The sequence below is a fragment of the Lissotriton helveticus genome, chromosome 4_1 (genome assembly GCF_964261635.1).
Source record: "Lissotriton helveticus chromosome 4_1, aLisHel1.1, whole genome shotgun sequence".
NCBI classification, from domain to species: domain Eukaryota; kingdom Metazoa; phylum Chordata; class Amphibia; order Caudata; family Salamandridae; genus Lissotriton; species Lissotriton helveticus.
In genome coordinates, this window is record NC_136063.1 from 78,793,090 (window position 1) to 78,819,079 (window position 25,990).

The window sequence follows — 25,990 nt, forward strand, 5'->3', positions numbered from 1 at the left end:
GCCCATCCCACGTATGAAGCGGCCATTAGGAGAAGCCGCCAGGCAGAGCACAGGCCCCTTCCTGGGGACACAATCAATAGTACAGTCACTGCTGCTGCAAGGGGTTATATCCGTGTGCTCACATGCGTTTTGCACATCTGCCAAACCCCCCCCGCACATTTATATGGACTCTGTTCAAAAAGGCATGTTGACCCCCTTGATGATCATGAATAAAGTGCATGTTTCTAGGTACAGCGCACACATTACAATGGTTTAAGAAATTCCAGCTTGCACCTCAGTTTTTCTTCAGTTTACAAACTCTGCTAGTTGCAAAAAACACGTTAATTATCTATAGTAGTGAAACATGCCAATTGACAGTAAAAGGAAGAGTCGCCCCAGCACGTAGAGATAACCTAGGGCGGTGTTCTCCAGAATGTTTGATCTTGTGCATGTTTGCCAGACAGATGCGTGTTTTGCCTTTGCCAGCGGGTAAGTTCGCCACTGCCCACATTTTGACGAGTCATGCTCACCAGCAGCATTGAGGGTCCCTGTTGCAACACACACACATGCAAATTAGCAATGCAGCGACACACAGCTGTCCTCCCAGAATCGAGGCGTTAACAATAAATGTAGCGCAACCAAACTTTTACGTTAGAGGAGTAAAAGCTACGGCGCTCTGCACAGATGAGTGGGTGAAAGGGACTCCATTTGTAGTTCAAGCTGTGTTGCTGTGGGTGTGCATTTGATGCGGTTCGGTTCAAAGTGAGGCGACAGAAGAATGGGCCTTTGTTACAGAACCAGTCCTGAATATGAAATCATCATGCTGACTGTTTCAATTGAAAAATAACATGTATGCACCGGAATGCCATACACGCTTTCAAGTGTGCTGCCCAAACGCAGAAAATACACCATCCTGTGGTATCCCACACTCACTGTCTGACCGAGTAGTTAGACGTGTTTCTGATTAACTTATTATGGGGTGGTCTTCATTTCTTTAACAAACCAGAAAGAGCCTCAATGTCCACAAAGTCTCTTGAAATGCACATGTGCTTGTACTACAATGGGAACGTTTGCAGATGAATGTATTGTGTTGAACAATAACAACCGGGCGCTGGTGTGCAGTCAATTTAAATAAATGCGGAAAAATACTAGCTGTAGCAGCGTCTTTTGCGTGCGGCAAAAATAAATGTGGATAATTACAAATTACAGAAAAAATGCTCAAAAAATAAATATGGATAAATACAGACTGAAATGGCAAAAAAATAAATACCAGAAAACCGGGAGCCCTAATTATGCGGCAAGGAAAAGGCAACATGTGCAGCATAATGCAGCACAGTTTTTGATAGTATTACTTCACCATTGTGTGCTTTTTACACATGGTAATACTGGCTGGGAAAATATTTCACTTCATTAGTAACATTTGATTTGATTCGGATTTATAGAGCGCGTAGCTACCCAAGGGCGTCCTAGCGCTGATACTCGGCCTGCTTGATCCAGAGAGGGGGTTGTTTAGGGGAAGAGCCAGGTTTTCAGTAACCTGCGGAAGGCTAGTAGGTTAGTTTCCCTTCGGATGGCGAGTGGAAGGGTATTCCATAGCTTTGGGGCATTATATGAGAAGAGGCGTCCCCCTGAGCGTGCTCTTCTTATTCTGGGGACACTGGCCAGGGAGAGGGAGTCTGATCTCAGCTGTCTATTGGATTTGTGAGGTTTGATGAGAGGTCTCAGAATGGGGGGGCCTCTGCCATGGAGTATTTTGTGCGAGATACAGAGGGTTTTAAAGGTGATCCTTTCTTGAATTGGGAGCCAGTGTAAAGATTTGAGGGCAGGTTTGGCAGAGCATCTGGGCTTTGTCCCGGTGAGGAGCCTGGTGGCAGCATTCTGGGCGTACTGCAGTCTGTTGATGACCGAAATTGGGGCACCTAGGTACAGGGCGTTCCCGTAGTCCAGTCTTGAGATAATTAGGCCCTGCATTAGAAGTTTTCTGGACTGGAAGGGGATTAAGGGAAGGATTTTCCGTGCTGTCCGTTTAAGGCCGAAGCATGTACCGGCGGTTTTCCTTGCTTGGACTTTAAAGTTAAGGTCTTGGTCCATCCAGATGCCAAGACGCTTAATTTCCCTTTTTGGGATGGGAGGAGTCCCCATGCAGGGTGGCCATGAGAGAGAGGTGGGAAGTTTGCTTGGCTCGCCAAGTAGTAGTATCTCTGACTTCTCTCCGTTGAGTTTAAGGCGAGAGTCGCACATCCATTTTGATATGTTCTGGAGGCAAGAGGCCAGGTTATCCAGACAATTGGCCGACTGGTTTATGGAGACGACCAGTTGGGTGTCGTCAGCATACATGACTACCTTTATGCCGTAAGGTGCCACGATGTCTTCTAGGAGGGTCATGTACACGCTAAAAAGTGTGGGGCTCAAGGAGGAGCCCTGGGGGAGCCCACACTGAAGGGGGAAAACTCTCCTCAAAGGTCCTATATTCTAAAAAGGACTTGAGCCAGGTCAAGGCGGTACCGGAGATTCCTGCCATGTTAAGACAGTGGATGAGGATGGCATGGTCCACAGTGTCGAAAGCAGCACTCAAGTCCAGGAGGATCACTGCCACTGATCCTCCTGCATCTAGGATGGTTCTTGCTTCTTAGATCACGGCTAGGAGTGCGGTGTCCGTGCCCTGTCCTGGTCTGAACCCTGTCTGGGAATGGCAGAGGAGATTATTGGACTCCAGGAAGGTGGAGAGTTGTTGATTTACAATCTTTTCAGCCACCTTGCTGATGCCCGGGAGGAGTGAAATTGGTCTAAAATTGGCCAGATCAGAAGGGGCAAGGTGGGATTTTTTCAGTAGCGCACAAACTGTTGCTTTTTTCCAGTTGGTGTGGACAATGCCTTGGGTGAGAGACGCATTAATTAGTTTGGTGAAGGGGGGTACACCGTGGGGGCAACCAGCTTTAACTTGTTCATGGGAGCTGGATCTGTTGGAGCTCCGCTCTTAAAAGAATTTAGGGTGGCAAGAAACAACTCCGTGGATACCGGGGAGAAGGCATGGTTAACAACCAAATACATAAATAGGCAACTGAAAGGTGACCAGTTAACCTTCAAGACTGGTCCTCCAACGTGCGTCCATTCAAATCACCACTTATTACCAGGTGTTTTGAAGCTGTTGATCGTTTGAGCTAGAAATTATTTTTTAAATAAAATTTGCAGATTATGCAGCAGATGATGGATTATGGGGCAAATTAAGCAAATGCTTAATTATGCGGAAAAAAGCTTGGGCTGCAGAATCGCATAATTCCAGTGGTCTTGCTTACAGTGGCCTGGGTGAGTGTAGTAGAGCACTGAAATCATGAGTATAATTATCGAGGTGGTGTCAGTACACAAACAATGGACATGTCACACATAAGCAACCTGAAAACTTGACAGATATGAAGTAAAAATAGAGGTCATACTGGTATAAACGACCCCGGTGGAAACCCTGGTTGATCCATAATGAAGTCTGCAAATTATAACACATTTTTTTCCTCATTTGGATGACTAGATCACATAAAAGTATTTTCTCTCTCTTTGCACTTCATGAACCTATTTCAAAGGTCAAACGTTAATTTAAAAAAAAAAAAGCTCCTCAACAAAGGGCCTCTTCTTTTTACACTTAACATTCTTCTGCCCAAATTAAGTTAAAATGACGATCCTTAAACTACAGGTTATTCGCAGTTAAAGGTGTATATTGGAATTATTGATCCCGCCTGCTCAGTCTCCGGAGCTCCCTGATGCTTCTGTTCCTGCCCCCGTCCATGTGCAGTGAGGGGGACACTGGGGCCCGTGGGAGGTCGAGGCCCGAGGGAGACCGAGGCAGGGGCCCGAGGGGGGCCGAGGCAGGGGCCCAGGGAGGCGGTGCTGCTGGATATGGAAGGGGAGCACTGAGCAGAAATGATCGCCTACATTCATTTCCATTCTGTGTTTCCCAAATGTTGCCATGCACGTCCTGGTGACGGTTTAAATAATAAAGTTCGAACTCGGACTTTAGAAGAAGAACCTCCATTGTTGTTATTGTTTCTTCCTGCACTCGAAGTGCATGAGCCGCTCTTCGGGGCTGGTGACGTCACTAGTGGGTATGTGTCAGCTGCTCCACATCTTGGTGACGATTGGCTGCTCCCGTGAACCGCCTGCTCCAATGGGTAGCAAGGGAGAGGGACCCGGGCAAGTGACGCATTCCGGTTCTATTTCCCTTCCTGCTGTGGTCTTTGTGGAACCAATGAAAACAATATTAACCAAGGACTGTTGGGGCCGCAGGGCGGGGCTGGGATGTGATCCGAAGGTACCGGAGGACAGGTGAGCAGCGGAGACCCGGCTGAAACACATTAGGATGGAGGAGGGGTGTGCCTGGAGCATTCATTCACTCTTGGGATGGAGGGGTGTGCCTGGAGCATTCATTCACTCTTGGGATGGAGGGGTGTGCCTGGAGTATTCACTCACTCTTGGGATGGAGGGGTGTGCCTGGAGTATTCACTCACTCTTGGGATGGAGGGGTGTGCCTGGAGTATTCACTCACTCTTGGGATGGAGGGGTGTGCCCGAAGTATTCATTCACTCTTGGGATGGAGGGGTGCGCCCGGAGTATTCATTCACTCTTGGGATGGAGGGGTGTGCCTGGAGTATTCACTCACTCTTGGGATGGAGGGGTGTGCCTGGAGTATTCATTCACTCTTAGGATGGAGGGGTGTGCCTGGAGTATTCATTCACTCTTGGGATGGAGGGGTGCGCCCGGAGTATTCATTCACTCTTGGGATGGAGGGGTGTCCCTGGAGTATTCATTCACTCTTGGGATGGAGGGGTGTGCCCGGAGTATTCATTCACTCTTGGGATGGAGGGGTGTGCCTGGAGTATTCACTCACTCTTGGGATGGAGGGGTGTGCCCGGAGTATTCATTCACTCTTGGGATGGAGGGGTGTGCCTGGAGTATTCACTCACTCTTGGGATGGAGGGGTGTGCCTGGAGTATTCATTCACTCTTGGGATGGAGGGGTGTGCCTGGAGTATTCATTCACTCTTATATTATATCTGGTTTTGATTTCTAGCACGGTTGTGATTTTTCTGCCTTTTCACAAATTAAAAACAACCACAGGGGTGGGAAGTGGGCAGAAAGGGGTAGTTCCAGGTTTGACATGCCCTATGAGCCACCCACAAACCAACTTGTTTGAGGGTATTAGCCCGCTCCTCTCCAGTCTCTTCCTACAGTGGAAAATATAGTAAATGTACCCCTGCCAAGTGCATGAGTAACACGTTTTCTAGGGAGGGGAAAAAGGAAACAGAATTTTCAATCACTCAGCGTTTTTGCACATAAACAAATATACACTCAGGACCAGCCTTTGCTCAGAGCTCTGTGCAGGACCAAGTTTAAGGGCCCTTAATTGCCCACTTTTCATCCTAGTTGTAGGACAGGGTGTGGTGTTAATACCACAGCTGCTGACTTTGGAACTGGGGAACCAGGTTCAAGTCCTGACGTCTGCTCAACATCCTGTGATTCTGAGCAAAACACTTAATCTACCCACTATTTATGTAGTGTGAGGCCACACTCCTTCCTACATGTACACCTGGGAGACAGTCTACCCATCAGTTTGTGTAAAAGCCTTATATTATCATATAACTGTTGGTACATGCATGCGTGCTGAGGTTGGTGTCTTCTTGAAGTATACGCGTATTGCTTCTCAAGGTGGTGCTTCACCACCATGTTTCTTTTCTGAATGTTTAGTACAAACCCTCTAGGACCCACTTATGCGTGCCTTTTAATGTTACGACAAATCCACTGTTTTCAACAGTGTTGGAATTATAAGTTTGTAAATTTTTTTCAGGCAGTAAATTTTGCTAGGTCATACCGAGCATTAGAATCCTCTTGTTATGCCCCATTTTCCGGTCCAAACTATAATCCCTGTTATTTATTGCTTCTGGTAAATCACAAACCCCATGGTATTTTTATTTATTGCATGCTATAAATAACAGTATAATTATGACAAACTTTTAACTGGGGCCATTGCCTTGAAGCAAGGATTTATTGTTTCTTATAGGCTCACTCCGGCTGAATTGTCCAGTAGAAAGAACAAAGATCCGGCTAAACGGATTCAGCTGTATGTTCAACTTTATTCCCTGATCCACCTAGAGATAACTTACCTCCTTACCATATCTACATTTGTGGGTTGTGTGTTTAAAACGTTTTTTGGCAGATTTTCAGCTTGACTGCATTGGCGCAAACTGACTAGAACTGCTCCATTGATCACAGGACTGTTGAGAAACTAGGACAGCGGACAAATATATCATAAAATATTTAGTACATGTGTAACATCCTGTTTTGTGTCCTGTTTCACATCTTTTTCACATTCTGTGGAACATTTGAGGCTGCCATTGTTTGACGGACTCCCTTGTTCTTTCATAGTGCCTTATCACTTATATGCCTTAAAACTGGGGCTGGTAGAGTCGCGGAGCGTTTTGCCGCTTTTCTGGGCATTTTATCATTGCGCTTTGTTTAAACTACGAAACACATTTGTTTTAACTGCTGTTTTAAAATTGAAATTGTTGTCTGAAATTCAAATTGTTTGTCTTTACCTTTCTTGCACTGCACTTTGGGATGGATACTCCTCCCCTCCCATCACTCTGCTTTCCTGGTCTGATTTCTGGGGTTAAAGGCTAGAGACTCCATTTTGGCAGTGCGTGCTCTAGTTGCTATTGGAGGCGTGACTATAAAGATGCGTGCTGCGCAATCACCAATACCTTAGTGGCTGTTAGAGTTGCGAAGCGTTTTGCCTCTTTTCTGGCCATTTTAACATTGCGCTTTTTTTTAACTACGAAACGCATTTGTTTTAATTGCTGTTTTAAAATTGAAATTGTTGTCTGAAATTCAAATTGTTTGTTTTTACCTTTCTTGCACTGCACTTTGGGACGGATACTCTTCCCCTCCCTTCAAGCTACTTTCTGGGGCTGATTTCCGGGATTAAAGGCTAGAGATGCCATTTTGGCAGTGCGTGCTCTAGTTGCTAAAGGAGGCGTGTCTATAAAGATGCACGTGCGTGCAGCAGGCGCATTAGGCAAGCCCGTCAGCATCCTGGAAGCGGCCAGTGCCAGCCATTCTGTTTGTTTCAGTCCTCAGCCTTCTGCTGCACTTCAAAGGTATAGTAGTGCTGAGCTGTGCCTGCTCCGCACTCCTCAGTGCCAGTGCCTCCCTTGGGAGTTTTGTATTTTTACATTGTGCACCACTACCACAGACACTCCTGCCCTAGAGCTCCCGGGTGGGGACAGTCAAGCGGGCCGCTCTATTCAGGCAGCCCTAATTAACGCTCGCTCTTTGGCCTGCCACTTTCAGGATGTTTGCGACCTTGTCGAGGACGAGTCTCTGGATCTGCTTTTTATTACGGAGAAGTGGCTCCACGAGTTCTCCAACCCCGTTTTAGAACTAGCCATACCCAGAGGTTTCAAAGTATCCCGGGTCAACCGCATAACGGGCAGACGAGGTGGGGTCGCGGTGGTGTATAGCGATAAGTGGTCCCTTCAACGGGGTGACATTGTGAGCATTGGAGATGGGGAGGCTTTGGATTTTTCCCTGACCATCTTCTCCAATTTACACTGGTTGGTATTTTGGTCTATACAGGGCTCGACAAATTCACTCGACCGCTCGCATTTGCGAGTGAGATTAATTAAGGACGAGCTATTTTTAGGTCCTACTCGCCCTTTCTGGCGAGTAGGAATACAAACTTGACACTTGACCTCTGCCTCTGAAAGCAGAGGAAATGTGACAAGATAGGAAGATTTAAAGGCATATTTATTGCTCACAAAGTAAATGAACAATAAAAATGCTTTTAAATCTTGTTCATTTGTCACATTTGCTCAGTTTTCAGAGTTTGAGGTCAAGTTCATTTAAGTTAGGTTGAGGAGATTTTGTAGTTTACTAGACCTGCAGGTCTAGAGCATTTTTTATGATTTGTCGAGCCCTGCTATAGACCTCCGGGTCCCGCAGTCACCTTTCTTAAAGCACTGGATGATATTATTATCCCTCGCTCACTTCATTTCTCCCACTTTTTACTTCTTGGTGATTTTAACATCCATCTGGACTGCACTGAGGAAGGGGATACGCGGGTGCTCGCTGATTCACTTCACCTGGCCTAGCTATCCCAATGGGTTACTTCCCTCATGCATTGCGGAGGCCACATCCTGGACTCTATTTGTTGTAACTTTTCAATTTCTGTTAAGCCTCCTTTTCAAGTAACCTGGACTGATCATGCTGTTATTCCTTTCTCCTGGTTTCTTAAGGATCCTCTTCGCCCTAAAAAGCCCACCCTGTACTCACCGGTGCCCAAAATCAACCCAGACTCCTTCAGATTAGCTTTGGCAGGGTCCAAGCCAGACTTAGCCCAAGATCTGGAGGAAGCGTGGGAACACTTTAATATCTGGATTGCTCAGGCGGTCAAGCTTACTTCCCCATCTCTTCCCCCCCAGGGGTGCCAGAGACTCCCCTTCGAAACCTTGGTTTTCTGAGAAGCTCACAACACAGAAACGCGCATGTTAAAAACTAAAGCGGAGCTGGCGTCAAACCTATTGCCCCCTGGCAAAAAGTCTGTTGAGGAAAGCTCTAAAACTGTATTATGCTGCCATATTGCAGGCCAAGAGCCGGCACTATGCTGAGAGAATTGCTTTTTCAAAAAACAATGCTAAATAAATGTTCTCCATAGTACACAGTTTCCTGGCACCTACTGCTGAAAGTACCACTCTCCCCACTTTGGCTGCCTGGTGTGAGAAACTATCAAATTTTTTATCGACAATATTCTGTCAATTCAGGAAAACTTTAAGACTCCTTCGACTTCATCAGTCAAGTGCTCTGCCCCTTCCGGCGTATTACGGGAATCGCACGGATCTTCGTCTCTCTCTGCTTTCGCCCCAGATTCTTTGGAAATTTTAAAATCACTAAAATCTGTTTCCCCGTCTGATCCCTGTGTGGCCAGGCTGTTGGCATCAGTAGCTGAGACAGTCAACCTAGAGATTAACACTCTGATTAATCTATCCTCTGACGTGGAAGCAAGCCAAACTCTTGCCTTTGCTAAAAAAGCCTTCTCTTGATCCTCTGATCTCTACAAGCTACGGGCCAATCTCGCTACTCCCAGCCATGGCTAAAGTCTGTGAGAAGGAGGGAAATAAACAACTTACCTCCTTTGTGGAAGACAAAGTCTTGTTTCTTTCAGCCCAATCATGATTTAGGGCCAGTTATAGTTCTGAGTCTGCCTTGGTTGAAATGACTGAGGCCATCAGAGAGTATTTGGATGCTGGCGGCAGAGCTGCTCTGATTTTATTAGACCTCTCTGCTGCATTTGATACCGTCCCTCACTTGCTGCTTCTGGCCCGCCTGTCTGACATTGGGGTGACAGGTTCCGCATTGAGCTGGGTTGGCTCATTTTTGGACAACGCTCTCAGCAAGAATGGATGCCCCCATTCTCCTCTACGTCACAAGCTTTGTCCACCGGAGTCTCTCAAGGCTCCACTCTGAGCCCTCTCCTTTTTAATATATATATATGACCCCTCTGATTTATTTGGCAGAGGAGATGGGTGAAAAGATCATCCCCTATGCCAGCGGTTGTCGAACTGTGTGCCGCGGCACTCCAGTGCGCCGTAATGAGGTGCCAGGAGGGAAATTTCAGCCGCAGCATACGGGGGGTTAGCAATGCCACCTTCATTATCCTGCAACATGATTTGGCCCAAGAGCGACGTGCGTACATACACGCGTACGTGCTTTCAGAGGTGTAGTCTCCGCCATTGCTGCCCTACACAGTTCTGAGCATATGAGGTTCGTGTTTGCTGCCTGCCGTGCCTCGTGGGACCCTCTGCACAACGAAATAGGTAAGTGAAGTCCGCCTAATGCCAAGAATTAGCTGCAGCAGGTTAGCGAATAATGGGCAGGGAGTGAGTGGATATGTGTAATAGGGAAACGCAGTGCTGGGGGAGTGCATGTAACAGGCTGGTCGAGAGTTGTGTTGGTCAGGCAGCTGCTGCTCCAATCTGCGTGCAGTGTGAAAGCATAGCAACTGGCCTGCCCGGATTTTTCAGTGACATCATCCTTGTCATTATACCTCTGTGCAGTTTATTCGTTTGTTGATACAGATGGTGGGTCTGCCAGCGCGGCAAACAGATGACAGCAACAAAACATAGAGAGGGCGTTTCACATGGTGCGGATTATTTAAAGTATCTGTTGCAACACTTCACCCAGGGAAGTGCTGACATTTAAAAGAATTGTTTGCAGATTTGGACTTCCCATGAGGCCGCGCGACAGTTCTTAAACTTTGCTCAATATTTTTGAATGTTTTAATAGCCCCTGGCGACCAAGTAGAGCCAGGACCTTGCAAATTGCTATATTAATTAATTATTTGTATATCTAGCTCATGCACATATTCTGAAAATATGTCTAGATCCAGTCTTCCTGGGCCTGTGTTGGACACACCTGCACTAACAGATGTTATGACCCGGAGGTGTGAGAAATTGCGTTTATGTGACATGTTTGATACTTTTTATGAAAAATATAGTTTGCTGGTATCTTGCTGACTTTGTTTTCATGCGCAGGCATTCCCAGCGTAAACACGTAATGCAAGATACTGTCAGGGGGCTGGTTTGAGCAAGTCATTTTCCGCCTGAACTAGTCTCTTGCCTGTGAAAAATCAGAAAATAAATCATGTATTAGAGATTTTCTAGCAATGCTACATGTAACATTAAATTCGGGAATTGTTTTAATTTCTGTGATATAATTAACATTTCACACCTAATATTATCCGAAACGTACAGAAAAAACATTATCACTTGACAAGGGAATGAGAGTGACTGAGCATTATAGTAGAGAGGTGCTTGTGCGAGTGAGAGTATTGTAAGGGATGGGATGATAGTGAAGAGTACAGCTGAGCAAAGACCATGGGCAAGGAAAGAAACGGATGACACTGCAGAATTTGGCCCAAGGCCAAGAATCTGCACCATTTGGGAGCCAACAAGTAAATCCAATCCAATTGTTCTTTGTTTATAATTTACATGCCACAATAATACTTTCATATGCAAATATATTCACACTTCAAATAATACATTCTTATGCTTGTCGAACCAGATACCTAAAACTGGAAAAACAGCAATTAAAAACAACTAACAAGTATTTAATTTATATAAAAAAGGGCCTAGTTTCCAAAGGTGGAAATATTGAATGTTGCCATGGTAACAGGGTCGATTTCTATCAGTCCTCAGAGAAAATCTTTCAAATGTACATTTATTCAGGTGTCCGTTTCTTAAAAAAATGAGTGCTGATTGTGGGGTGCGGAAACGTTGCCTCCTTCTTCGTCGCTTCACTGCAAGCTCCTTCATGCTATTCAAGTGACATTGTATTTATTCCGACCCCCAATATGGCTGCTTGAGTGGGGTGTTGCCTAGGCCTGCTCTAGGAGCTCTACTGTTAGATGCAGAGGACATACTCCTCTCAATTATAACTTCCCAATTCTTTTGTAGGAGGTATCATTACTGCAAATTTTTAGGGAGTATTTTCATGATTTTAAGTTGTAAAACAGACCAATGTGTCGACAACCTGGAGCCCTGGCCATAAGACATGTGGAGATCAAGACACGAGCTGTAAGTCTGACATGTTTGACACCTTAAGACTATGTGATAGATAGGTTAAATTTCTCAAGCAGCCAGTCCTTCAATGTTCATGGATCTGTGGTCTGGCCCTCTCAGCAGAACTCTTATTCGCAGGCAACAAATGTTTTAGAATCGATCATAGATCTGGAGTTGTGGGTATGAGTGGACAAAAGCTGCCATATTGTGCAATGGCGTGTCCAACTCCCCTCTGGGACTAATGTGGTTGGAAAAAGTTGCATGGAAACATATTTGGCTATTAATCTTGTATTGTTTCTCTTTTCTCACTTAACGAGTTTTTATTAAACAACTGTTATCTTCTTATTTTGTTACAAATATGATTGTAATACCTTCATTGCGTCCCAATTACTTTAAGGAAGACAACAGGAAGTACTCCCGAGGTCGGGCTTACATCCCCCCCACCCACCCACCGGTAAAAAAAATGGTGGGGAGCCACGGCCAACTACCAATTAGGTCAAGGGAACCACAGGTCAAAAAAGTTTGGGAACCTCTGCCCTATGCTGATGATACCCAGCTCCTCTTCACTCGGAGAAAAGATGACTCTTCTCCTGTTCAGGCCAGAGCTTGCCTGTCAGCCGTTTTTAAATCGCTTCATGCTGCGGAGCTTAAGTGCAATGAGGACAAGTCTGAAATCCTCTTGTACGGTACCTTTCCCTCCCAGTTCAAAGAATCCCTCAGACCGGCCGTATGTCCTCTACCCAATTCAGATGGCCAACCTGTAAAAAATCTGGGGATTTGTTTTAATGAGGATCTTAGGTTTACCACTCAGATAAAAAAAATTAGCAGGACAATGTTTCGGTACCCTAAGATTACGTAGGAAGTTTCTGTCACTTCTACCCCAGCCTACCGAAAGAGATGGTCACCCGCGCCCTAATACTGTCGCTTATTATTTACGTGGACGCACTTTATGTTGGCGTTCCTGGGTACCAGTTGAAAAAACTCCAGTCTATCGAGAATGCCACAGCCAGGGCTTTACTGAATATCCCTCCAAGATCAAGCATACAACAACGTCTGAGTGATCTCCATTGGCTGCCAGTTGTGGAAAGAGTGAGATTTAACCCCTTCCCTGCTGCCGTCGGCCAATGGCCATCGCGAGCACTACCTTCGAAGTGCTGCGCATGTCCATTGGCCGACGCGGCCCCACCCGCGCAAGGAAACGCCCGTACCGCGGTTAACTGGTTAAAGCCCTTACCATGGCGCATGCAGCCCTGAATCCAGCCGGCCCTGGCTATCTCAGGAAGCGTTTTAAATTCTGCATGCCCTCAAGAAACATGTGTTCTATGTCCCAGATCATGGCAGTGATTCCACGTTTCCGTCGGATGAGAATGGGCGGCAGCTCTTTAGGCCTATAAGGCTGCCGTGGCTTGGAACGCACTTCCTTTGGAACTTCGCTGTATCCAAGATGCTAAGCCATTCAGGAAACGGCTGAAAACACTGCTCTTTGTATAAACTCCTCTGTCTGACTCCCACTCTCTAACAAGGTACCGTGCCGGGACACTCCTGAGTAGCCGAGCGCGATGTAAATGCTTTTAACATAAAATATATCTGGCTCAGAAGATACTAGATTGCTCTGTTTTGTGGTGTTCAGTATTTTAACTGATCCACTTTACCTGCCTGTAAAATAAATAACCATTGTTTCAAGAGGTTCAGTTCTGACAGGGGATTGAGTTCAAGTGTGGTTACTATTCCAAACCGTAAATGATTATTAAACCTACTACAGCCTGCTAGAGTAAACATTGACTGCATAAACTTATTATTCTTTGAGAGTTTATTTAAAACAGGTGTATACTTGGATATTCAGTTGGAGAAAAATAGTATCCAAAGCCTTGGGACTCCTGTGATAAATGACCACTACCTACCCTAGTTCCAGAGAAAATGTCTCTCAGTAATTGGCCTTTTCCCGATTTCCTTGTTCCCTTTTTAGGTGTTTTCTGTCCCTTGAGAATTCTTTTTTTAATTTAAACATAGTGGGGGCTTAGAGCCCGCCCATTACTTACCGTTGTTTGACTTCGTTATCACACTCTTTTCCTCACTTCTCATTGGTCGGCGCATGCCAGTTTCACATTCTGACTTCTTGTATTTCTCTTCCATGAAGCATGGAATAAGTACTGATTCATGTATTTATTATTGTCCATCCGCTGCTCGTGCTGTGATTGAGACACTTTGACACTGTATGCATGGACCTATTAGGGTGATACTGAAACATTGTTATTTTTAATATTCAATTTTTTCTTCACCGTTGCCTTTCTGACGTCCAGGGTGACACTGTAGCCACAGACTTATTTAATGTTTAAGATCATTTTCTCTTCAACGTGCAATTTTACTTTTTAGGTCGAGCATTTAAGACCTCTTGTATATACTTTAGTAAATACTTATATGTGCATGTACTTTGTGGGCTATGGAGATCAGCCCTAGGACTTGTCTGCTTCCGCTTAAGGACTTTTGTTTCTGTTCAACTGGCTCTATTTAACTGTCTTGATAGAAAACGACCAGTAGAGGTCAGTAAAATACCAGAATTGCTTCCTCCTGAGGGACTTTCTTTTTTTTCATTTTTTATGGCAACTGTCAATATGTAACTTTCTTGATAGAACACGACCTGCAGAGGTAAGTAAAATACCAGAATCACTTTAGCGTTCTCTAGATTCCAGTCCATAGTAATTGTCTTCCACGAGCACCCGTAGACAAGAATATTTTTTTCCAAATCTTGTATTTTCAGTGATATAACCACCAAAGGCCCTTATTTTATATTACAAACAGAGCTTTGGACCATATCATTTCCCGCTGAACATCAATATTTTTCTCCATGTGTTCCTATACCTGGATCGTCACGCAGTTTGGTGCTTACTTCCCCTTCATGTTAAAGAACAGTAGATGTTTCAGCATCCAGGCTAATATGCTGTATAGCTAAATACATATAAGGTCCCAAAGGCGAGTCCGATTGCATTGCATATGCTTGTTTATTGTTCTTTTTTTCTGTCTGAAGCTCATGTTCTCTCTCTCTCTCTTTTTTTTTTTCTGGGAACGCAGAGAGACCAGCCGAAAACACATTAAGGCAAGGCCCTGCACAGATAGCGTGGCTCTGCAATGAACACTTATGAGAGGTAAAATCATTTTTTCTCATTAATTAAAAAGTTAGTGTGTGCATGTGTCTGTGTTCGAGCATAAGTCAACCATGCGAATATGTGCACATGCGGGTCTTCCAAAATGTGTGCGCGAGCTGGCCTTCTTTCAAGCGCAAAATCCTTTCCCTGACATTTATAAGGAGCTATTTGGAACTGGAACAAATAAAAGAGAACAGGATCGGAATTGTATCCATGGTTACATAGCTCATCGTGCACATAGCGCTACTGATGTCACGTAAATCACAACATACCTCAGCTCCGAAAGTCTTTATCAATGAGGGTGGTTGTGATTGGGGACCCAGCGGCATCGCAGGGAGAGTCACTATGTGCGAGGCGACAATGGTCATTCATTTGAAATAGAGTGGAAACCCCTCGGAGTGGTCCGGTTACTGCATCTACTCCATTCTTGTGAACCAAGAACACGTAGTCCCATCCCAGGGGAAGGTGAGCAACGGAGCTCTCACCACAACCACAGATTTCCAGGGTGCGGGTAGAATTAGTTGAACATTATCACAAAGGGAGGTCAACCGCAAAAGCTTGTGCTCTCTGAGTCTGCTGTCTGGTCACTCTAACGCGAACCTACCCAATCCTGCACACTACCCAATCCTGTTTTCAGCATGAGAGAAGCGCCAGGATTGGAGGGAGCAGGCCAACCTAGCATTGCTTTTGTGACTGGTGGCCTGTGGCTGCAATACCCTGGCTGTTATTCAGTTGTTGGATTGTTGAGGGCAGAAGAGTGCATGTCGGACTGGCCATTGCAAGGCAGCCGGCCAATCCGACTTAAGAACTCTGCACTTATCTTGTCATTCCGCAGCTGTCAATAAGCAGGAATCACCCCCGCTACGCCCCCCAAACTCACCGGTATCAAGCACATTCTAGAAATGGTAATGAGAGTGATGCCATTTTAATAATGCATTTGTTGTTTATTCCCTGCTACACACCCAGCAGGCGGGGGGGCGCTCCTCCGCCCTAGTGGAGGACCCGCCGCTAAGTGACAATGGTGCGCAGTTTAAGTCGGACATGGCTAAAGAGTACTTACAAAGGAATGCGTTACATCAGTGTGTCAGTAGGTAAAAGTACCGTTGAGAGGTTCAACAGAGTTGGCAAGGTCTCAAATCAATTGGCAGAAATGAAGAATAACAACTGGTTAGTTGAAGTGAAGAAAATTATTTGGGCTCATAGGTCCCCTTCTGTTACTGAATATAGACCTTTTCAATTAATGAGAAGTGGGAAACCGTATACTAAGGACAACATGGGTTGAGTGAGTCTAGAAAGGTGGAATGGTCTGCAGAAGAAGGGAGGAATAGCATAGTGAAGGTGTAACAAGTTTATAAGGATTATTATTATGACAAGCATGCTTGTACTGATGTGGCTTTGTCTGAAGAGGAATGGGTCTGTGTTAAGAAGGCAGGTAGATTTCCGAATGGTCAAAGTTCTTTCTCTGAACCATTAAAGGTGGTGGAGTGTCTGAGAAATTCAGTATACCTAAGTGACACTAGGGTGTGACATAGTCAGAAAGCTTAAGTGATGGTTGGGTGTGGCATTTGGGTCACATTGCAAGATGATAGGGAAAAGAAGGATGTGATTTTCTTGTGTTTACTGGGGAGGTCAGTGATCGGATGCAGGACGCAACAGGCGATGAGGGGAATGTCAGTGGAGAAATGCCTGGAGCAAACTGTCCAAGCAGATGAGACTGGGTATAGCTCTGAGGAACAGACGGGAGAAGGTAATATGGTGGGAAGCCAATTTAGTCATGTGGGTAGGCGTATTATTAAGGTCCAGGATTATGTTTTGAAGTAGTTTTACTTATCAATATTATGTCGTTCAGGGAAGGTTGTGCATTACCATCATATAAACCACAAGTTATATCTTATATTTATTTTTAAAGGTTTTGTTGCAAGTCAACATATATGAGCTGTATTTTATTGCTACTTTGTTTTTAATTGCATGTATGTTACAGTTGCATACTTATTATTATTAATTATTATTATAACTGAAATGTATGTACATATACAAAATTGGTTGTACTTTATTGTTATTAAAAGGGGGAAGATATGTGGAGAGTTGATTCTAGGTCCCATTCCATGTCATAGTGTTCTAAGATGCAATGGATCTTGTGATCGGGAATTTGTGGGATGAGGAAGCAGGACGTGTGCAGGAGATGGACGCTTTTGTTGGTTGTTCGCAAGGTTGAATAAATAAGAGTTGGTTTGTTGAGCGAAAGCCCAGGTTGCCCTCCCCTAGGGGTCAAGCATCCGTCCTCAACCTTCTTGAGAGACGCAAAACACAGTCCTAAGTGCTCCAGGGTCACTTGACTTGAGCCATCTCTACATGGTGTTTTTCTCTCATCCTAAACGGTATCATCTTTATCTGTCATCTCGCACAATCTTCTTTGCTCCAAGACTAATGCACTTTACCCCTTATCTCTGAGCCTGCTCTGAAGAGCCTTGTGCTATTGTGGCATCTCTGTGTAGCATTGGTGTGTTACATTTTTCTCCTTACCTGAGAGGTGTATACACACCTTTGTACCTACTCGCCACAATGACGAGGAACAACCAGTCCAGAGAGAGGTTTTAGGTGGTTTGTGTTCCCACTCAGGAGGGAAGTGATGTGCAAGTAAGGGCTGGTCTGGCCTTTTGGGATTAAAGAAAGACTGACTTGCATAAAGATCACTGCTTCACAGACTTTTAAGAACCAAGACCCACTTTTAGATTGACAAACCTTTGCGATCCACTAAGCTAGAATAAACCCGAGGTGGACGATTATTTCAATGTAACTAAAACATAGTGTGGTAGTGTACTAATGTTTACAAACAGCACATTTTCAGTTGAAATGACTACTAAATTTGCACAGACCAACAATTTTACATTATACACCAATGTTATATATGTGGGCATCAGTAAATATCATTTGTGCATCACCAAGTAAAGTGTCTTGATTTGTATTGATCTTATTAAAATCTTTGTCTGCCTCATGCTTCAGAATTACAAAAAAAAGTGCTTCATTTTTACTTTCCTACTGCTGAATGTGTACAATTAATTTACAAAGAATTACATTTTGTTGTGTTACAAAACCCTGCAGCCGTTCCTTTCAACGTCTCTGTACCCTAGTAAGATTTCCATATAATTCACTTTCCTTTTGTAAACACCAATACCCATGTTAATAAAATAAGCAGCAATTTGTCAGATGACATAGATTGACATTTGACCCCTCTGATTTTGTAGTGCAATAAATGTGACAAGATAAATACAGAATTTAAAGGCATCTTTATTTATTGCTTAGACATTCACAACCCACCTCCTCATGAGCGACCAGAGGGTCACCACCCACAGTTTGGGAAACACTGATATAGATGATCCCCATCTCTAATTGTGGAGACAACGTACAATGCAGTGGACTAGTGTGCTGCCAAGAGGAAGGCCTCATGGTTGTGTTGATTTCACTCATCTAAGTCTATTATATTTTTACTTGTTAAATTTGTGTCTCTGTAACTGCAGGAGACAGAGCCTTGTCAGTAAAATCTCTTACATAAGGATCGTTGCTGCCTTTAGGGCCTCCCTGAGGCTCCCAAAGGAACGCTCTGCCTCAGACGCTCTCCAGACTCATCCAATTGAACCACCCACTCTAGTGGCACAAGCTTGTCAGCCTCAATTCACTAGAGCCTGTCCTGACAAACACACACACCTTGTTCCCAGAGTCATCTTCCTGAATGTATCCTGGTGTATAGATGCAGGAACTCTGTACATCTCAACACTTCTCAGACCTAAAGATGAATCTCCTATCTATGAGATCAGCCTTCGCTGTCACTCCGGAAGCCTAATTAGAAGTACTTACTCTCTAAATGTCCACCCCCATCGACCCTTTTTTCTTTCTTCAACATAAGAATAAGTGCTCTGCTGAGGTTGTGGCAGGGAGCCACGTAGGCCTTGGCATAAACTATCCCTAGAATCCTTCAATGAGGTATTCCACCCTCCATCATTGGAGAATGGTTCGGACGACTCCGATGCCTCTGGCATGTTGGAATCTTTCAACTCGGCCTTAGGAATTGCACTGGACATTGTAATTCCCTTAGGGAAAAATAGACCAGTCCAGCGACGGCAGTCAGCCCCCTGGTAAACAGTGGAGTTAAAAGTTGACAAATCTAAGTGCAAGGTATTAGAGAGATGCTGGAGACTCAGCAAACACCCGCTGGACAGACAGGTGTACAAACGAGCTCTGCCCAGCTATCATCAGAGTATAAAAACGGCCAGGTGCATTTTCATCATGAATCAAGTTGATCAGTCCTCGAACTCACCTATACTCCTATTTAACATAGTCAAGGATTTTGTAACACCGCAAGCTTGCAGACAATCTCCTGTTGAAGCCCAGGAATTATGCAATTCCTTAGCAGTCTACTTCCAGGAAAAACATTGAGCTTATTTATGCTAATTTCCCGATCACAATGTCTTTGAAGCCAGAAGTTCCAAATGGATCAGTAGAACTAAAGACTCCGACAGCCATTACTCTTGATCAGTTTGAATCAACTTCCCTAGAGGAAATCACTAAAGCATTATCCTTTGCCAAATCTGGCTCGCCTTGTGACCTTTGTCCTCCCAAAATCATGGTCCTCCTATCCGCCACTTGCGCCCCAGTAATTCACAACATTTGTAACTGTTCCTTTCAATCTGGCACTATTCCTACTCCTTGGAAAGAAGCATATGTAAGACCCATTCTGAAGAAACCAACAGCCGACCCGCAAGTTCTTGGTAATTATCGACCTATATCCCTGTTACCTCTGTTGGGCAAACAACTGGAAACTATAATAAACAGGCATCTAAGTTCCTACCTTTAGTCTAACAATATTTTAGACCACTCACAATCAGGTTTCCGTCCAGGCTTTAGCACCAAAACCGCTATCCTGGCTGTGACGGATTCCCTAAGGCAAGTAATGGATACAGGAGGATCTCCTAGATCTCTCCGCGGCATTTGATACCATCTCTCATTCGTTGCTCGCGGAGAGACTACACTCATGTGGCATCCGAAGCACTGCCTTGAAATGGCTGCAGAATTTTCTGACGGACAGATGGCAAACGATTATGCTTGGACCCTACCGTACTCAGTAATCATCTCGACAAGGGTGTTCCTCAGGGCACCTGTTTCAGTCGAACATTATTTAATGGATACATGGCCCCCTTAGCAAAAATTGTAGAACCACTAGGGTTCGAAATAATCTCCTACGCTGATGATACTCAGTTGATATTCCCAATTGGCCCCAATATAGAAGCCGAGCGAACTCGATTCTCAGCGGGTATGCTCACCATTTCAAGTTGGATGTCTGACAACTACCTTCAACTGAACCCCAGCAAAACTGAGGTTATGCTAATGGGGAAAGCCCCTACCATCTGGACTGAGGATTGGTCTCCGCGCCAACTGGGTGTTGCCCCCACTCCCACTCAATCGGTGAAATACCTTGGTTTAAAACTGGACCAGAAACTGTCCATGAAAGAGCACATCTCTGCCACCACTAGCTCTTGATATTACAGGTTACGTTTATTATGCAGGATATTGCCTTATCTGTCCATTAAATACCGCAGAACCCTGGTCCAGGCAATGGTGATTAGTCGCCTGGATATAGGAACGCATCATTAGCCGAAGTTGGTGAGACGTTACTGGCCAAACTGCAGGTGATTCAAAATACCGCAGCAAGATTGATCTTAAATCGCCCCCCAGGCTCTCCATCAGCTCCGCTGTTGAGAGAATTACACTGGCTACCTGTGAAGAAGCTGTCCAATTTTAAAAACTGCTGCGTCACATTCAACGCATTAAATGGCAAAGGGCCCCTTTACCTCCAAAAGAAACTTACTAAACCGGTATCTGGTCACAACCTCAGATCCAATTCCTTAGCTCTCCTAAAAGTCTCTCAAATTCATCTCAATCGCACGGGAGGTAAGGCCTTCTCGTACCTTGCTCCACGGTACTGGAATCAACTGCCTATTTCACTCCGTGAATGTGTCTCATATACTGCTTTTAGGAAACAATTAAAAACGTTTCTGTTTTGAATTTTGGTGGTTCCGGTCTAACCTACCTCCTTCTCACAAGGTAAAGCGCCGGAATGCCCCCGGGTGAGTCGCTGCGCTATAAAAGAATTCATAACATAACATAACCGTCTAAAGCCAAACACTACTGAGGCGCCTCAGCAAACAATCAGTACTGTTTGAAGCCCGATGACCCCCCTCCATAGCCCAGCCCGCCAGTCATTGAGAAGGCACTTATAATCAGGGCCACTGGAAATATGCAGCAGGACAGCACCAAATATTGCAGCAGTATTGTCTAAATTATGCGGCAAGAAAAGGCAAATTGTTTGGTATAATGCAGCACAGTTTTTTAGGTAGAGCCTTCAAAACCTGTTGTAACTTCTCTTGTGGGCTCAAAGCCGTCCCCCTGTTTTTGATTTGTTTGTTTTACTGTCCTTTAAAAATCCTTGCTTGTTAGTTGTCGGTCCTACCTCTTTGTCCCACTTGTTTCGTTTCAGTTCCTCCCATGCAGCAGGGACTAATTACTGTCTCATTACGCTATGGTTTTTTATCTGTTCTTTGGGGGATTATTTTATTCTTGGTTTTCTGATCTGTTACTGTCTGCCTGTGTTCAGCTTTGGTGCCATAGCTGCTTAGATTTTCCTATAGCATTCTCCCTCCCACTTTCTCTTAATTCTACAGTTGTGTTAGTGCTGTCCCTGGACCTTGCCTCCCGTTCTTTGTGTGTTGTTTTTGGCAGTTGGACTTTTTTAAGAAGGATATTGAGTTGATTTCAGCTTCATTTTAAGGGGGATTTGGCCTGTTGAAGCTCGGCCCCTCTCATGGGTCGTGTTTTTTTCCCCTGACATTCCTGGGGCTGCAGAGAGACTTACCAAGACCGAAAGTGAATGAGTTTGCTTTTGTTTATAATAGCGCTGCAGCCCTTCCGTGAGCTGGGTCTGAAGCTGTGCTCTCCCTTGACAGACTCCCCATCCATCCACTGTGTCTGTCCAAGTACTGCTGTATTAAAGAAGCTGTGCTTCATGTTTTAGCATTGCACCTTTTATGGGAAGTGCTATTACCGTCGTTTGCGCATGGCACCCAATGTCTTTAGAAGGATTTACATATTTTTATACAAAGTTGGGTTTTGTGTTCGTCTTGCTGTTTAATTCCGCCATATGACCGCTATTTGTGTCTTTCTTTTCTTTTCATGCTCCAAGGATTGCTTACTCAGTGTCCTTTCTTTGTTGCCATGCTCCATGGGTTGCTTACTGCCAGTGTCCTTTCTTTGTTTCCATGCTTCAAGGGTTACATACTGCCATGCTCTTTATTAGGTCGAGTTTGGGCAGCGCATGCACTATTGGAATAAGGTTTTGAAGCTCCACTCACTCTCCACCCATATTTTTTATTGGCTTGTGTCATTGTCCTTCGTAAACGCTGGCTTCCGATTCGTTATTAGGCTTGTTAGACCCTCCTTGGTCCTGCCTTGTCTGCATTTGTTACCTCCCATAATGACTGGGCCTTTTACTTGTCTTGTTACACAGTCTGCTTTATATTGGCTGTGACTATTATTTTGTTTAGTGATTTGCCCCTGTTCCACCCGCTATGTCGAAGTATTCCGCCCACTTTTGTTTGAAAGGTACACAGCCTCTATTAAAGTGAAAGCGCTGCATGGGGCGCTTTTAACAAAAAGAATCATCTGTTTGTCAACTTGACAAACGGATGCTTTTATTTGTCAAAGTGCCCCATGTTACAGTTTCACTTTAATGTCGGCCACGCTCCTTTCTTTAGATGCAGTTTGTCTAAAGAAAGTGGCGCGGCCTCCCTGAATGTGAAAGTGCCGGATGGGCGCTAGTAAACAAAAATAAATAGGTATGCACTATACTTAAAGCTGACCGCGCTGCTTAAATAAATAAATGCAACCGCTATAGTGATAATGATAATGAGATTTATAGAGCGCTCAAATACCAAAAATGGTGTCTCGGCGCTAAAACCGTGAGCAGAACCTTGACCAACTCCTCTTACTGGAACAACCAAGTTTTCAAGTTTTTCCTGAAGCTCAAAAGCGAGCTGGACTTCCTAATTTCAGGTGGCAACAAATTCCACAGCTTAGTGGTACCATAGCGAAAACTCCGACCTCCTCAGTGCAAAGTCCGAATTTTTGGCACTGTCAAAAGATTTGCACCAGTGGAGCGGAGTGACCTACCTGGCTGGTACCACTTAAAAAGCTCCTGCAGAAACAAAGGACCTGTTTGTGTCAAGGCTTTAAAGGCCACACAAAGCGCCTTAAATTTGATCCGCTGTGCCACAGGAAGCCAGTGTAGCTTCCGAATTTCACCAGCGATGGATTTATGCCGGGGGAGACTCAGCAAGAGGCGAGCCACTGAGTTTTGGACTGCTTGGAGTTTCCTCAAGCACTGCTTTTGGACATTCAGATACAGTCCATTGCAGTAATCCAGCTTGGATTGTGTGAGGGAGGTGATGACCACTTTCGTGGTTTCTTCAGGGATGTAGGGAAGAACCTTCTTGATTTTTTTTCATCAAGAAATAGGAAGCCGAGACGATGGCATTGGTTTGTTGGATAAATGTTAATCTGTTGTCAAACAGGATGCCCACATTTTTGGTCTTATCCGTTGGTATGGGCGGCTTTCCCATTTCTGCAGGCCACCAGAGACTGCTCCATGCAGGTTGTAAACTGCCAAAAATCAACACTTCCGTCTTATCGGAGTTTAACTTGAGGCAGTGTCTATTCATCCAGATGTTGATAGCAGCCATGCAGTCATGGAATTGCACAGCAGGGGAGCTCTGTTTTTTATGAGCTGCAACCACAATCTGGGAATCATCTGCATAAGATGTTAATGAGAAGCCATAGCCTCTAATTAGTGACGCCAGTTCGGTGATATAAACATTAAACAACGTTGGACTCAGCAAACTACCCTGCGGTACCCCACAAGGCAGCACATACGGCTCCGAATTGAACCCGTCGAGCGACACCGTTGATCTCCTCCCCTGTAGAAAGGAGGCCAGAAGGGCCAATGCCATGCCTTCTACACATAAAGTTCTTAATCGGTGAATCAGGAGAGTGTGATCAACGGTGTCGAACGCGGCAGAAAGATCGAGCAAAATTAATGCCGCAGTTCCTCCACTGCCCATAACAGCTCTAATTTCTTCAGTCGCCTTAATAAGTGCTGTCTCGGTACTGTGCTCTTTGTGGAAACCAAACTGAGAGTGGTCCAATAGTCCATTGTCATCAATGAACTGGGTCAGTTGGACATTCATGATTTTGTCCACGATTTTGGCTGGAAGAGGGAGGCGTGCAATGGGGCGATAGTTCGATGTCACAGAAAGATCTAGCGTGGGTTTTTTAAGAAGCGGGAGAACAGAAGTCTCCTTCCAGCTAATAGGGAAATTGCCTGAGGAAAACATCCTGTTAAAAATGTCCGCCAGCACAGGACACACCAGATCAGGTAGTTCTATCAGGAAAGCTGGAGAACACGGGTCCGACGGCGAGCCTGATTAAGCAGCCGAAATATAATGGTTCACTGTGTCAGCTGACACCGGGGAGAATTCGAGAAACCTGCACGAGCTGGCCGGCAAGATCTGTGTATTGGAAGTAGGCTGGGCACTTCGGCAATCTTTAAAATTGCCAACAATATCCAACACTTTACATTTAAAATGAGACGCCATGTCGTCAACAAACTGTTGACTACCTTGTTTATTTAAGGCCTTGGGAACCGTAAGTTTATTTATAATTAAAAACAGCTCTTTAGAAGAATGTTTCGCAGAGTCAATCTGAGTTTTTTTTATTTTTTTATTTTTTTTATTGAACCTTTATTTGATAGCAAGTACGATTACAAGGATGGGCCTACAACCATCACGGCTGGCCGCTAAAAGATCAGACATTGCAAGCATTACAAACAGTGGCAACAGACCAGAACGGGATGCAGTATCAGAACAGTACAATAGTTATAAGTAAACACAGCAGCTCGGGTCAGGATGGAAAAGGTTCATTTTCAAATAGAGAACTGAAAAATGGTGTCGCACAGTTACTCCCACTCTCGCGAAAGTATAAGAATCAGGATATTAAGAACAATGACAATACGGGGGGGGGGCCCTATCAGGGGATAAAAGACAAATGGCAGGAGAAATGAAAACACAACCCCCACATGCAAAGAGTCTAAACCCCGCCCCTCCACACCAACACCCCGCAAAACACATGGGCAATGGCGACACTGAAGAAAAGGGAGAAAAAGAAGGAAACTAAAGGGCCATAGAAACAAATACTAATCCAGTACCCAACCCGCTACCCCCCCACCCTGCACACCCGCAGAAGGCCATTGCCTACCCCCCAGCCGCGTGCCCGTCGCCCTAAGAGAACCCGAAATATAGAAGATAGGAAAGAGAAGAAGAAAATAAAATAAAACATAAGCGGAGGAGGGCCCATAACGCGCCGCCCGGCCCTGCCCAGTACCCCAACACTACAGAAATCCCACGAAGGAAGCAATACCACAAGGAAAAATGCAAATCACGAGCATAAAAAAAAAAAACCCTCAATGAAATGTCAGGTGAAGATACCCACTGCGTCATTTAACGGCAATAGAGCAAATAAGCCGTAGGCCATCTCATCCCTGACCCTGTCTGTCAGTGGCACAGCCCGAAGCCTTCCCAGTAATCAATGTAGAGCACAGTATAGAGGGTCCGAACAGGATGAGCAGGCCCGGGAGGGACAAGGCCATAATAAAGCATAATAATCTAAAACCATCACAATATGGATAGCGAAGATCAGACAATAACAACGCCGGTCCCATAAACTTCCCAAAGCTGGCAAGGAGTAGAAACACCCAGGAGATGAAAGTCAAACAATCCGGCCACTGCCACGATACATCCAGGCCAGTCCAGGGAGGAGATCGACTCTCCACCGCCAACCGCCAGTCGGAGACAAGTCGGACGGACAGTCACTAAACGGCCCGAAGGGCACTCAAAGATCCAAGACCTCCTCCATGATGACAGTATCAAGTTCAGCGGCCAACCCCTGAAGTAGAACCGCGACCTCCTCAGACCGCGAAACAACAATGGCGTCAATCCGTACGCCTAGATCGAAGGCGTAACAATCAATAGTTTCGTGCAAAGTTGTTATGGCCTCAAACACATCCCGGGGCGTGAACTCTGTCACGCGTTGCAAGCATTTCGGCCCCATCTCCGGAACAGTCGCCCGGTCCGGACGTGAGCCATGAAGAAGGGCACCAGCCGCCATC

General features: G+C 45.1%; 2 protein-coding genes across 3 annotated transcripts in view; both read left to right on the forward strand.

The window, feature by feature from the left end:
- LOC144828362 (uncharacterized) overlaps positions 1 to 25,990 on the forward strand; it is a 310,790-nt gene that overhangs the window by 154,690 nt on the left and 130,110 nt on the right. The gene's annotated exons all lie outside the window — the stretch shown is intronic.
- The window catches only part of LOC144828360 (uncharacterized), a 219,395-nt gene that overhangs the window by 154,690 nt on the left and 38,715 nt on the right, over positions 1 to 25,990 (forward strand). The window contains exon 1 of one of the 2 annotated variants that reach the window (XM_078686474.1): positions 14,650 to 14,721. The exons of the other annotated variant lie outside the window; for it this stretch is intronic. The gene's annotated coding sequence lies outside the window, so the exon portion shown is untranslated. Of the gene's footprint in view, positions 1 to 14,649; positions 14,722 to 25,990 lie in introns of those variants that run through there. 2 annotated transcript variants of the gene reach the window in all.